Source organism: Periplaneta americana, chromosome 14 (assembly GCF_040183065.1).
Source record: "Periplaneta americana isolate PAMFEO1 chromosome 14, P.americana_PAMFEO1_priV1, whole genome shotgun sequence".
Classification (NCBI taxonomy): domain Eukaryota; kingdom Metazoa; phylum Arthropoda; class Insecta; order Blattodea; family Blattidae; genus Periplaneta; species Periplaneta americana.
Genome location: NC_091130.1, coordinates 100,766,942 through 100,782,702, shown reverse-complemented (window position 1 = coordinate 100,782,702; position 15,761 = coordinate 100,766,942).

The window sequence follows — 15,761 nt, the reverse complement described above, 5'->3', positions numbered from 1 at the left end:
CATCTAGTTAAAATTGGCTTTGGTGGCAATGGAATTTCAGGGTACATTTCTTTCAACACGTTAACTCTACTGGGAGCTTTGAGAAATACTTTTTTCACTGATGAAATCAACAAATCTACTTTAGGGAAATTGTCTCTGACCACTTCTGCCACACGATGAAATGCATGCGCCACACAAGTAAAATGAGTCAATTTAGGATATACAACAGATAATGCTTGTCCAGCTTTGACCATATAAGGGGCAGCATCGCTAATAAAGAATAACACATTATCGTACATAATACCCTTTGGCCACAGGATACCCATAGCTTCGTTGAACAGTTTAACTATAGTTTTGTTATTGCACTTTTCTAGAACATCACAATGTAAAAGAATTCGTTCAGAATATTGTTCACTTAACAAACCGATAACTACATTACCAACAAGTCTACCTTCTTTGTCGGGAGTCTCATCAATGGAAACCCAAATTGAACTATCTTTAATTTCATCTCTTATCTTCTGTATTGTCTCATCGTAGATGGATGGAGCATACGTCTTCCTAAGTGTTGACTCATCCGGGATTGTATGTTGAGTATATTTTTCAAGGAATTCCCTGAAGACCTTATTCTTTAGTTTGTAGAGAGGAATATCAGCAGAGATGAGAGAACGGCACAGGTCGATGTTAAACTCAGATCTTACATTCGATGTTGTTGGTTGTGTTAAAAACAATTGTCTCTGCTTGGAATTTAGTTGTTTGTTGGCCTGATGTTTACTAGTTGTAATGTGTTGTTGCACCAGGAACTTTTGTGTAGATGATACTGCACACTGACACAAATTACAAAATAATATTTTATTGTCAGTTGATAAACCATCTTCTTTAAATTCTGAAATGTAACTTGTTAGTTTTGATTTTAAATTGACTGAATGACGTACTTTTGGCATATTTACCGTCTTTATAGTATGATTTACAAAACTGAACCTATGTGTACTCTGACTGGCATTTAACTGTTGAGCTGCACAACTGAAGTCTGTTAAAAATTTTAAATTAAATTAATACAGTTTTGTAACTTACTTTCCCATTGTTGATAGGACTGCTAATTTTCAAATAACTCTGATGTTAAAGGGATTACTGAACATGTGTTTAAATCTCTATTGTTGAAATGTATTTTTAAAAGTTAATGGAATTTTGTTTTGTTTTATTGTTAAACCTAATATAATATGGACTGTTTTATATGAAATATGGAAAATATATGGAAATTAACGAAAATATGTACTAAACTCTAAAATATGGAAAAATATGGAAAATAAAAGTAGGATTTTTCAACCCTACACATTGTGAAACATAAAGATAATGCAAAATATAAATTATATTAGCTTTATAAGTAAATATGTATTTACATATAAATCCTTTCCCTGCTGATGAGGAAGAAAAAAAGAAAAGAAAAAATATGGGTCCATAACTAGAGGTCGGATTTTATGTTATATGAAAATGAGAACTATGTAGACTACATAAATATGAAGCTAAAAATGACGAAGTATGTAGATAAATATGTAATAAATAAAAAAAAAGTTGGTAATTTAAAATCTAAGCTTTATTAGATGTATTTTTGCACACTAATAGAAAATTACAGATGCACATGTAATTGAACCTCATTTAATTATTGTTTGGAGGCGCAATTAATAATTAAATATTTTTCCATATTTTCTGCGGTCATTGATCGTCTCGTCAAAGGCAACCCATACATAGGAATCATAAAGTCCATCTCTAATCGTTTCCATTGTGTCGGTGTAGCTGGTGTTGAAATATTTTTTCCGGAGTGTTGATTCATGCGAAATATTGAAGCTGCAGTATTTGCGTAGGAATGCTTGGAACTTTGGAACTCTAAGTTGATACCACTGTATGTTTGCAGCAACCATTGCCATGCACAATTTTTATTAAATTCACTTTTAGAAGACGAATGTTTCAGCACCACTTGTGTAAGAAGAACTTGTTTCTTTTCGACGGAGCACGTTTTTTATTTCTCACATGAAGTCCAATTTTTAAATGCTATTCTAATTGTGACTTCATGGAGCACCCAATGCGTTTGTCACACACTTTGGATTGCACGATTTTACCATTTTAGTAAAGGAATCGTCAATTGAAATCCAGTCTTTTAAGTTGGATGCGAATGGCAGTAGGCTTGCTACTTGTATTACCTGATGTTAAAATAAGTTTCTTAAAAAATATATGAAAAACTATTGTTTTCTTTTAGAGCAACTGATTGGGGGTGTTCGTGCAAAACGGTCATATCCACAGGGTAATTTTCATTCTTTCCTTCACTACGTTAGCAATACAATGACCCACCATTCACATTGGTATTTGTACCTACTTTACCGTTACTTCTCTAGGGATATAGCCTACAAACTATTAGCATTGCAAAGAGATGTCCATTTTTTGACAGAATACGTTATTATTTTCAATTATTAAATTATATTTATGCACTAGAGACGAAGGGATAAGCTTTATAAACAATTTAAAAAAATAACTTAATTACGTAGAGAGAAAATTGGTGAAAAAATGTATATATTCTTTCAAAATATGCAATATCCTTCAAAATATGTTTAAATTTATAATATATGCCAAAATATTTATTATGCACCAAAATATGTAAAAACATTTAAAACTTCGGAATAATGATACCTTTAATATGATTCGCGGACGTTTAGCTTTCCTTATAGCTACATATGTAGGGACGGAATATGTAATTACATACAATCCGGGCTCTAGTCATAACATTATATAAAAGTATTTTGATTAATTTAACCATCTTTTCCCAGATTTGTGTAAAGATCGAGTAATGGTTTTTCAGTACTTTCGTATGAGCGAAGAAAAATGTTTAAAACTTCATCTGTTATTAGCACCTGAAATAATGAAGGGAAACATCACATTTCGAAGGCCAATCAGCACAGAAGCACGATTAGCACTGTTAAAATTAACTTTTCATCACCCATTTTAAGAATAATCTGTCTGGACAAAGCACCAGCACATGTTGAGTGGGAAAGACTGAGAACAGCCAACACACTTTTCTCCGAAGACCAGCGAAGACATACGAATGCTGACGATCGTCATCAGCCGTCTCGGAAATTCCGCTAGGGTCGTGTCGCGAGAACCCTGTCCGTCAGGACCGGCAGCGGTTGCTTCCGTTCGGACAAGTGAGCGTTTGCCGTTTAAAATACATGCATACGTCTCTCGCAGAATATTTCCGGTTCGTTCCGTTCCGGTCGGTTCGTGCCAGTGAGCGTCAACCTTAACACCAGTATGTATCCCACTGTGTTTTTTATTATTAATGTATTTTTTTATTGCGTACATTTTATTAAATTGTCGCTCCCTGGTTTAATTATGTGAATCCTACTTACCTACTTGTAATCTAATACTAATATGTATACCAATGTGTTTATTTTTATTTTTACTGTTTATATTTGTAATTGAATTATCGGTTTCTGTTTTATGTGATTCGTATTTGATTCTAACAACATCAATATGTATTCCACTATGTTTATTTTTATTTTATGAGGTAAATGTTATGTAACTGCCTTTTTGACCTCATTATGTACCTAAATTGTATCAGTATGCAATTACTTAATTCCGATCCAGTTGTATGTTCAATTATGTAAGCAAGTTTTAATCCTGGTTGAGTGTAAGAGAAGGCCTTACGGACTTAACTCTGCCAGGTTAAATAAAGCCATTATTATCATTATTATTGTTATTTTTATTATTATTAGTGATTATTTTAACTTGAGTTTGGAAGAGAACAGAATTTCAGAATAAGAAATAAGAAATTGTATGAGTATATGTACACCATTTTAAACACATTGAATTACTTCATTTCGGGTAATTTTTTTTAATTTAATTATTTGAATTTACTAAATTAAACATTTAAAATGTGCACCATTGTTGGCCAGGTAACAATAAAGCATATTTCGGAACTCCTCTACATAGTATTTCCATAGTATCATAACCATACATAAATAAAATAAATCCAAACTTCGGCTTTTATGATCCTATATGCAGTTAAAATTTTTAAAAATAAATTTACAATACAAATCGTGATGTTCATTAATATTAGTTTGTGTTACTACCTGAAATAACTTGTAATCAAGAATAGTCTATGCTGTTTTTTTCTCTTCAGCTCTATTCAATAATAACAGCAATCCAGGTTGTCATGCGACGATTGAAAACAAAAGATGTGAAATAAATAAATGACATGTGCAAACAATTTAATTCTCTTTCAGAATTAAGTATCACAATGTAGGGTTGCCATTTGACATTTCAAACGGGTTGGGGATGAGGGAGTGAAACCAAAAATGCAATTAACACTGGATTTAAACTTACCCTCAAATTGACGTGGTTTTTTGTATAAATTAAATTAAATTGAAGTGAACAGTTATTTAGACTGGAAACTTTTGAAATGAGAGCCTGTTGTGTGTATGAATTTGAATGAGTATAATATACATTATGCATTTATAACGTTTATTATGCTATAGGCATAGGGTAAGTGTAATAAATATGTTTATTTTGAAGTATTGATACTGTGTTATCAAAGTTATGGGAAGCAAATATAATTGTTACTATACATATAAATTGATTATATTACATTCGCACATATTTTATATTTTGTATGTTTACACCATCTTTGTCTAGTACAATAACAATATCTATTTTATTGCTTTGCACAACAACTCTAAATACTGTATGTCTACCGTAATAGCAGCTACACTGTGAAGTTGTATGCATATTTTTATACACTATAATCTAATGTAATTTTGAGGCCATGGAAAAGTTGTAATGAATCTTGCAGCAGCAATAATGTGAATTTCACAACATAATAATAATAATCAGTGCGGAGATTCCTTTAACCTGCGCAGTGCTGTAAACGACGCAGCGATTATGTTCGTAGAGGAAAGAAAGACACAGAGAATACATTTACAATCCCACTCGGAAGCAGTGCTAGCGTGTTTACAGGTAAAATCGGATGAAAAATCTTCTAGCAGGTCAATGAAACAAAGTGTACTAATTCTTTTCAATATTTAGCAATATTTGCACTGGAATTTAACACAGTAAACTTCATAACACTTTCAAAAGTAATTAAATAAAATACATAAATACAAAACGCTTCTATAAATAACAAAAACTAATCATTACAATTTGTCATGCATAAATAAAATATGCAAATAAAGCTTTCAGGTATAACTCCCTGTAAAGCTGATTTGAATAATTTCGAGGGAAAAACTGTTCCGGGGCCGGGCATCGAAACCGGGACGTTTGGTTAAACGTATCAACGCTCTCCCAACTGAGCTACCCGGCAACTCTACTAGACACCGATCCAATTTTTCCCTCGAAATTACTCAAATCAACTTTACAGGAAGTTATACCTGAAAGCTTAATTTGCATAATACATGTCACCGTTCGTTAACACAAAACCACAATTTAAGTCACACAGAGCTAGTGTGCACTCAATGTTGGTTGCTTGACGGTTGTGAGCCCACTTTGAGGTATGTGGATATAGAGGGAAAAATTTGATCGGTGTCTGGTAGAGTTCCCGGGTAGCTCAGTTGGAAGAGCGTTGGCACGTTTAACCAAAGGTCCTGGGTTCGATGCCCGGCCCCGGAACAGTTTTTCCCTAGACATTATAATAAAATATACTTTTATTCATAACAAATACGCTCCTAATGTTATTGATAACTGTTTCATAACATGATTTGCGAAGGATTGATTAACATGGGAGTTTCATACCTATGTATTTCTCCACGATATCTTTAAAAACCAAATTCTCATCTTTGAAAATGGAAATATTGGCACTACCAACATTTTACACATGTCCATAAAAACTCTTGTTGGGTACTTGTACTCCGTGAGGTGGACGGGAATTCTTCCTGTTGTGTTTTAATATGAATTTTCATAAATGTTCACTATGTCTTCTTGAATTACAATGTGACTGAACGAAATCTGTTTTTTCCGCTCTTATTTCCACATTACATACCTTACAAAATATATGACACTCTTTCACACGAAAGTACTCAGGCAAAGTCGTTTACCAATATTTGTTGCATGTTGTGTTTCTTATTTTCTGCATATTTCTGAACAACGTAAGACTACGTTCTGACTAGCGCTTTTGCTCGTAATAAATTAAATGTCCATGTACCTGAGTAAGGAAAACAAACCTTCACGGGACGATTGCCTTAGATATCGTGTTCTCGTTGCAAGTGTACGCTCATAACTCTATACGTTAGACTGCAGCTATAGTCTAGACCAGCGCTCGTCAAAACACTGCACGTTCGGGCTAGTGTCCCTTACCCGCGGACAAGACACTGCCCTAGCGTGCAATCGTCGCTGCTGGCGGGTATGCTGTCTCTCTATCCCTTGTACACGACGGAGCAGAGTTTCTTACCCTCCATGCACTCTACCCATTTCAGCGAGTGCTGATGACCACTGGTCTAGACAATACTCACCTATTTTCGATGTTTTGGTTAAAGGAATCACAGCTCTGATAATAACATAATTAAACATTATGTCGAATTAGTATTTGTTGCCTTACACGTCTAATTTCAAAATTTACGACAGACTTAACAGACGTTTTCATTCCATATTTCATTTTACTTCAATTTGGTATGGTTCAGCAACATTCCATCACAAGAAATAACAAGTGATCTTAAGAAAATTTCAGTTATTTTAACGTTTGTAGGCCTATTTGCAAACATATTAGGTAATTTGGAGACTTTTCTTGTAGTTGTATAACATTTATGCTATCTTATTCCCCGTGATAATGAAAATGTTCGGAATCAATATAGTAAATGATAAATGCCCTTTTAATTCTTGATATCGAGATCGGAGATAATTTTAATCCCACACATAGTGTTGCTCTATTAGAATTATTGTTATTATAGTTCGTAAATATTAAGATAAATAAATTTTACAATCATCTTTTTCAGTTGCGTTTACTTGATTTTTGTACAGAATTATAAAATATCCTTAAACTATTCTTCTTTCATAAAATATCACAACACATTTAGATTACAAATTACGTATTTTGTAATATGTTTGTGGTAAAGAAACTAGTCATTACCAGATATCACACATTATATAACAGTTATTTTCAAATTTATCTAGTCAGTTTATCACCAGAAATATTATAATGAAGATACAAGATTCCAACAGTGTAAATATAAACACTTCATGGCGACCCTTTAGCTCACATATTAACATTTCTACATCACTAATGTTGAGCATAAAAGACATACTGCAATTTGGGTAAGTTTAATAAGTTCTTAGGTTGAATTTTTATGGTGTTCATATCAGTGTTTAGGACTAGTAAAATTAAGCTTTATGTAGGGTAAAGATGCCTATTTACGTGATATTCTTAATCCTGTGACACATTTTTAAAATTGAATGTCAGTCAGAGCTTTGCCGTTAGACTACAGCTCCAAATATCTAGAAAGATTGCATCTTTCGCCTACTTTTGAGACATCGGTGAACTTCCTAGCAAGATACTCAATCCCGTGACATTCTGTGGAAAACACGTATCACGGAATTAGGATTATCACGGAATTAGGCAACTTTACACTATAGCGTAAAAATAAAATGCATATTGTAATTGTATACTATTTTTCACAAAAGAAAATACTTTTCACATTAGTAAAATAATTATGTAAATGATCAATTGAGAGAATGGTTGCTAGATAATAATACTATGTGCATAGTGAATTGTAAGTACTGAATGTTACTTATGGAATCAAAATTTATTAGAAAAGGAGACATTTAATTTTCCTTGCTTACATCCATTTGGCAATACTGTATATGAGATCACAAATTAAAATATTGCATTGATCTCTTGAATGAACTACAAATAGATTTTCATAACAAAAGTTTCGATCAATTTTAAAAATTGAAACTGATATCCAATTGCATGGAAATCCTTTTAGCTTAGAAATAATGATACTAAGACCTGAGTTATAATAGGAAGTTGTATATCTCTTAAACGACATGTTTCTTTTGAAGCACAGTATAAAGATTCCAAAGGTGTTAATATTTTCAAATTGCTAAACAAATTAAAATACGCTAATCTGAGATCTTGCGCATCCAAAATAATAGCCATGTATGGCTCCACATTATGTGAACAATTTTTTACAAAAATGAACTTTGCAAAATCAAAAAGAAGAACCCGTATTACAGATGAGCATCTCACTTTACAGTTAAAATTAGACATAATGTAATTTTACTCCTGACTGATCAGTTACTCAAATATAAGTTTTCTTTGAATGACTGTCCCAGTTTTGTTCTATTATACTTTGTCAGTCATTGTTGAACGAAAGTTGTCAAAAGTGATGAAAAGAATAAATGAAAACATATCAATAATAATCGGATGATCAACGTTGTACTTCTAACCTTACAGTCCGGCACAGTACATTAAATAATGTGGTAAGGGGAAGCGTACCCACCCCTTTTCACTCCTTCCATTTGAATGCTGATCTTGTTGCGTTCAGCTGAGTATTCTGAAAGTAAGTTTTGCCGATGTATGGCTTAATGTTATCTGTAAATACAATATGTGTAACCATGTTAAATTTTCTCTATTTTTCGTTTAGAATTTTAAGAATTAAGAATTGAAATCGCCGGATAGACGCAAGAATTTAATTTAAATTATTACTGTATATATGTTGTTCTGATTAGTCTGTAAGTTTCTGTTTGTTACATAATTTGTTAAATTATAAGCCTAATATACTGGATGTAAAATATTGTTTTTAAATTTGGAATAAATGCACTACTACTACTACTACTACTACTACTACTACTACTACTACTTTACCGCCACCGCCACCACCACCACTACTACAATGCGACTTCGGCTACTGCTACTACTTACTATATTTGTATGTTTAATTAAATTGGAACGTAACACGTCAGTATCCAAACAGAACTACCACTAGTTCCGTGTCAGAATCGCCTAAAGCCAAACTAAATCCCTTTCCACAGAGACAGGTTCGGTCGGACGGAAAAAAAATGTTAGCGCCTGCATAACGTTGTTTGGACTGTCCCGCAATACAATCCTGCTAGATAAGTTGCCTGCGTGGCAGGCTCCTCTCTCCTAGAAAAAACAATCAATTCGCCAGAACGCAACTGGTACAGTCTGTCAGTCTGTGGCAGGATGAAGGAAATAAAATCTAACGGACAAGGCAAGGCTCTCCTGAGACGAAAGAATTTTGTGCTCATTGTGACTATATTTTGTACAGTTAAGTATGACAAAGGAACACTGTTATCAAAACCTAATTACCATGTTGGAGACTCGAGTTTGAATCCCGACGAGAACAATGAACTATGTATTGTTACGCACATTTTCGCTAGTTGCTCTCTTATTTGTTTTCATAATTCTACTGTCAGTTTAAAGACTACAGTCATTGCTGTAGTAATAAAAGGAAACAACTTCACCATACACTGCTCCAGAGTCTTCAATCTAACCAGGCATACAGCGAGGGAGTCATCATGATACTGCAAACAAGAGAAACACAACACAAATTCGACATTAAAAGGTTTAAAGCGCAGCTTGGACGGTGAAATAACCTTGAAGTATAAACATTCGTCCGTTATCAATGTTATAAGTAAGGACGGAAGTTCGGACACCGAACCTCTGAATTTAACTACGTCGCGTATTATACAATTCGTGTTGTTTACGTCAACTCAGTGTAGTACATGGACTTTTACAGAGTACTGTTATGTTTGAATCAAAACATTTCTCGGTATAATCAGGTGACTAAAACAAATAGGGTATAACACACATTTACAAAATCTACTTACCTAATTTCCTTCTTTGTAGAAAATGATGGTACATTTTTAATAAAAAATGTACTTTAAGACTCACTCATTTTGTTTCAATATACTAGTAAAAGTATAGAAAGTACAAGAACTTCGGGTGGCAACGCCATGCTCTAAAGGCAACTTCTCTGCCTTATCCGTGTGGTATGTAATTTACTCTCCAGGCGTATAGACTCGGTGCGAACATGCGTAGATACCTTTGTTGTAGATGGCATATAAACATTTATACAACAACGTCTTCAAACTACGCCCTCTGGGTAGTGACACAATTCTGTCAGCGTCCACACCACTTTCCGAAACATTCCTGCAGCCCATCTTCGGTCACTTCCCGCAGAGCGTGCGTCGCATGAATTTTCACCTTTTCGGCTGATGCAAACCGCCGTCCCTTGAGTAGGGATTTCACCTTTGGAAATAAGTGGAAATCTACTAGAGCAAGATCTGGAGAATATGGTTAGATGTGGAAGGACAGGTATTTTGTGTTGTGCGAGAAATTTGCTCACCAAGAGCGACCGATGTCCCGGGGCAGTCTCATGATGGACAACCCAATTCTGTCCTTGCCACAAGTTGGGTTTTCTTCGTCGAAATGCATCACGAAGACGTCGAAGAATTGCAATATACGTCTCCTTACTGACAATTCGACCCTCAGGAATAAACTCGAAATATATGAGACCCTGAATATCGAAGAACACTTCAAGCATTACTTTCTCCCTTGGTCGTCGGCACGGAATGTCTTTTTCCGGGATGAGCCGGGAGATTTCCACGTTGAAGACTGCGGGTCGTAAAGGAAACACCATGTCTCGTCACCGTGATCACTCTGTGCAAGAGAGTTGGATCATGGTCCACCCTGTCAATTAGGTCTTCACTAACCAGTTGCCGTTGTTCCAGCTGCTAATCTGCTAGGTTTCTTGGAATAACGTGCTCACACACACGTTGTATTTTCAAATCATTGTGAAGAATGGACTGCACAGAACCATACGAAATGCCTAACAAAGTAGCCACATGATATATTGACTGTGTGCGGTCTCGTCTAATTTATTGTGCAATTCGAGCTATCATTTCTTCCGTTCTTGCCGACCTGGGTCTTCCTGAACGTGGATCATCATCCGTTGAAAGACGGCCACTTATGAAACGCTTGCGCCACTCATACACTCGGTTCCGAGACATTGCTTCTTCTCTATGAGTTCCAAAGTCTCAGTAAATGTTTTACGGAGTTTAACACAAAATTTAATGTTACCTCTCTGCTCTTTCAAGCTCATTTTACCACATATACCTACACGTTTTCACTAAACGAAGCGGAAAGCTGCACTGTTTTACACGTCTTCACCAAACGAAGCGGACATCTCCATTGTATTACACGTCTTCACTAAACGAAGCGGAAAGCTGCACTGCATTACACGTCATCACTAAACGAAGCGGACATCTGCATTGTATTACACGTCTTCACTAAACGAAGCGGACATCTGCACTGTATTATACGTATTCACTAAACGAAGCGGACATCTGCACTGTATTATACGTCTTCACTAAATGAAGCGGACATCAGTACTGTTTTACACGTCTTCACTAAACGAAGCGGACATCTGCACTGTATTATACGTCTTCACAAAACGAAGCGGGCATCTGCACTGTATTATACGTCTTCACAAAACGAAGCGGACATCTGCACTATATTATACGTCTTCACTAAACGAAGCGGAAAGCTGCACTGTTTTACACGTCTCCACCAAACGAAGCGGACATCTGCAGTGCATTACACGTCTTCACTAAACGAAGCGTACATCTGCACTACATTACACGTCTTCACTAAACGAAGCGGAAAGCTGCACTGTTTTACACGTCTTCACCGAACGAAGCGGACATCTGCACTGTATTACACGTCTTCACTAAATGAAGCGGAAAGCTGCACTGCATTACACGTCTTCACTAAACAAAGCTGAGAGCTGCACTGTATATCGATTGGTTTCCGGCTACGATAGTCTTCTCCATTCTCATACGTAGCCGCACCGAGTCTATACGCCTGGAGAGTAGTTCACATACTTCACATACCACACGGACAAGGCAGAGAAGTTGTCTATAGAGCACGGCGGTGTCACCCGAAGTTCCGGTACTTTCTGTACTAGTACTAGTACAACAGTGTAAGATCGTACATTTTCAAATTTAAATTTATTTTGACTGTCACTGAAACAAGAAAATGTTCTTTTGACATCACACGATGTAAATGGTGCGAATTTGAAATAGATTTTATTTATTATAATTTTGTGCCTGTTCAGTATTTAGTTCATATTGAACTTCACAGAGTTTAATATATGCAGGATGTTCTTCAAAATTACTCTTCAGTTTTAGTTTAACCGTTTTATTATTACCAACAGCTGATGGTATAGAATTTAAGTTATTTCATAACACGAGAGTAAATATTATGTACACACGGTTATTGGAATCTGCAATTTTCTAGACGTATACTTTTAAATTGAGTGTTAAAAATGTGGACTTTCAAGATTATAGAATAGAATATTCGCACATAACAGCATAAGACACAAGTCATAATAAAAAGTGGACTGATCCGAAATCGAATCATTAATCAATTTTAGATGATCGATATGTCTTTTAGAGTCACAATATTTTAGTAAATTACAACTTTTATTAACTTTTATGTCCAACTTACATACTTTATACCGAATATATTTTTGTCCTTTGCTGAAAACTAGTCATTTACAAGTCTTCTAAAACCATAAACAAAGTTACAGATTTTATTGGCCGCATTTTAATACATCTTCACAGTACCTTCGCTAGAACACAAGTGAACTCCTTAAGAAAGGTTTACTTTTTAAACAGAATGCAGTAAACAATAAAAATCCGTGCCCATTAAACTCCAAATGAACAGAGCTTCCTTCACGCTACGTCTTTCATTTTGCATAGGAACCTGATGATACATCAGTAAAGTGAACAAATAACGTCATCCTATCTCCACAGTTTCTTAAACCTGTAGCCGCTTGCAGGTAATGTTTTAGTATCCAGACTTCGTTCCCTAGTTATAAGAAAGCCCGGCATATTTTTGATCTCACGTTATAGATAGGAGAAAAAAATATAATTAAACCTGCAATAAAAAATTGCACTCAAATGTAATGCCTTTTATTTTAAAGTATATGGTAGGCTTATTATTATAAAAGAATTTACTTGCAAAATGGTTTTAATAATAAAATAATAATACAACTTTTTTCAGATCAAAATACGCGTATCAGGCTATACATATTACAAAGTTTCCTAATTACTGTACAGGATTATAACTGCAAACAACACTTGTTACATTATCATAATTTTTATAAATAAGTGTTTATACATAATGATTCATTAGATTTATTTTAATAGGAAGCGATAGTTATTTCAGTTAATTGATAGCCTACTGAATATGTTATTAATTTGCTGTTGTCGATAGTAGTTCCGTCCCTTGGTAAGCAGATTCAATCTCGAACCCCTGAGATGGAATTTTAGTGAATAATTTCGAATGAGCTTCAATGGGATGAAAAAGTGATGTCTTTGGTCCATGAAGAAGATGTACTGCATACAAAGTATCTCCTTTCTCCAATAAAGTATTTTATGAACTTTTATGAGGAAATTCTAAGAATTTAATGCTCCAGTTCATAACAACATATAGAACTTTCAACTACACTTCACACGTTTTGTATGTTCTTCAGGCGAAAAGAATTAAATTGTAGATTTTGAATATCTTTCAGTAGTCTTACTTTATATTTGTATCAGTATTTGTCAAAATCGATTGTTGTATAACAGAAAGACTGGACATAATTTCCGTAAACAGAGATAAAATACGTTAGCTTGTAAAATTTGAACATGTGTATTTGTAGTCTGCAACTTATCTATTATGTGGGAAAGAGCCGTAAGCAAAGAATCACATTTCACTTGCTAGGATATCTGCTGTCAGGGCCACACTCCTCTGGTATTAGCTATTGAGTCATTTCTACTGCTTTAGGTTTAAACTTCCAATCTTTTTATTCTTCCCCTATTTTCAGCTTTCCGTTTGGCAGAATTCCAGGCGTTCCATCTAAAATGTCGTTGTTGAGCCAATATGTAACGAAAGCCATAATTAACTGCCCTGAAATGCCAAACATCGAAGAAGACGTTTTTCATCTACAACAGCTAATTGTAAGTGGAACAAGAATGTGGTTCTTCTTCAGTAAATCATATACCTGTAGAACTTATTTGAGTTTCTTGCTTTCTCAAAGAAATAAACCATCGCTAACCTCATGTACTATCACGCTTTTCAACAGACTTATCAGCTTGATTTTGAACCAATACTGAAGATCAGATTACATTACATAATTATGTCGTATTGAACTATATTGTGTTACATTAGGTTCGATTGTGTTATTTTATATTGAATTAAATTTATTAAGTTACAGCAGCGTGGATTTATTTTGGTTCGTTCAAATTATATTAAATTACGTTACACTATATTAGATTAATTAAGATTAAGTTAGGTAATGCTAAGGTCGAAAATACGCACTGTTCCAGGCACAACTCAACTCAATAACCACTATAGGCGATGCCCCAGTGAGATTGAAACTTTCGCTCATGTCTTGGGTTCATGTCCATTTGGCGAAATTCTTCGTAACAGCCGACATCACAAGATCAGGTCTGTAATCACAACATGTCTTAAGTCCAATTGCTACATTACTTATGAAGAAGTCCATGGAATAGCGGATATCGGAAGTCATCGGCGTACTGATATTATAACATTTAAACCTGGAGAGATGGATGGATTCGACCATCAGATTCGAGAAGCATCAGAATCAATCCGAGGAGGTTAAACTAGAGAAAAGGACAATTTATGAACCAACTAACTCTTTTTGCAAAACATCATATAAACTCAGGGATATAAAAGTATTCGGAGTAATGATGGGCGCTAGAGGGACCATAACAAAACCATTCGTGTTATTCTGTCATAATTTTGGAGACCCAATAGCAACAATTAAGGAAATTTCTATGATAGCTTTGAACAGTTCTCTGCAGATTTCACGGTGACACTTGTATTTCAATTCAAATTACAGCTGAATATTCTCATGCTATTTTATTATCTGTATTTTTTATTTTACTGTAAATTTTCATTATTGTGAAATATTACTTACTTACTTACTTACTTACTTACAAATGGCTTTTAAGAAACCCGCAGGTTCATTGCCGTCCTCACATAAGCCCGCCATCGGACCTATCATGTGCAAGATTAATCCAGTCTCTCTCATCATATCCCACCTCCCTCAAATCCATTTTAATATTACACTCCCATCCACGTCTTGGCCTTCCCAAAGGTCTTTTCCCTCCGGTCTCCCAACTAACAGTCTATATGCATTTCTGGGTTTTCCCATACGTGCTACATGTCCTGCCCATCTCAAATGTCTGGATGTAATGTTCCTAATTATGTCAGGTGAAGAATACAATGCGTTCAGTTCTGCGTTGTGTAACTTTCTCCATTCTCCTGTAACTTCATCCCTCTTAGCCCCAAATATTTTCCTAAGAAACTTATTCTCGAACACCGTAAATGTCTCTTCCTCTCTCAAAATGAGAGTCCAAGTTTTACAACCATACAGAACAACCGGTAATATAACTGTTTTATAAATTCTTAAATTCGCATTTTTTGACAGCAGACTAGATGACAAAAGTTTCTCAACCAATTAATAGCACACAATTCCCATATTTATTCTGCGTTTAATTTCGTACAGAGTGTGATTTATATTTGTTACTATTGCTCCAAGTTATTTGAATTTTTCCTCCTCTTCGAAGGCTAAATCTCCAATTTTTATGTTTCCATTTCGAACAATATTCTGGCCACGAGACATAATCATATACTTTGTCCATTCGGAATTTACTTCCAAACATATCGCTTTACTTGCTTCAAGTAAAATTTCCATGTTTCCCCTAATCTTTTG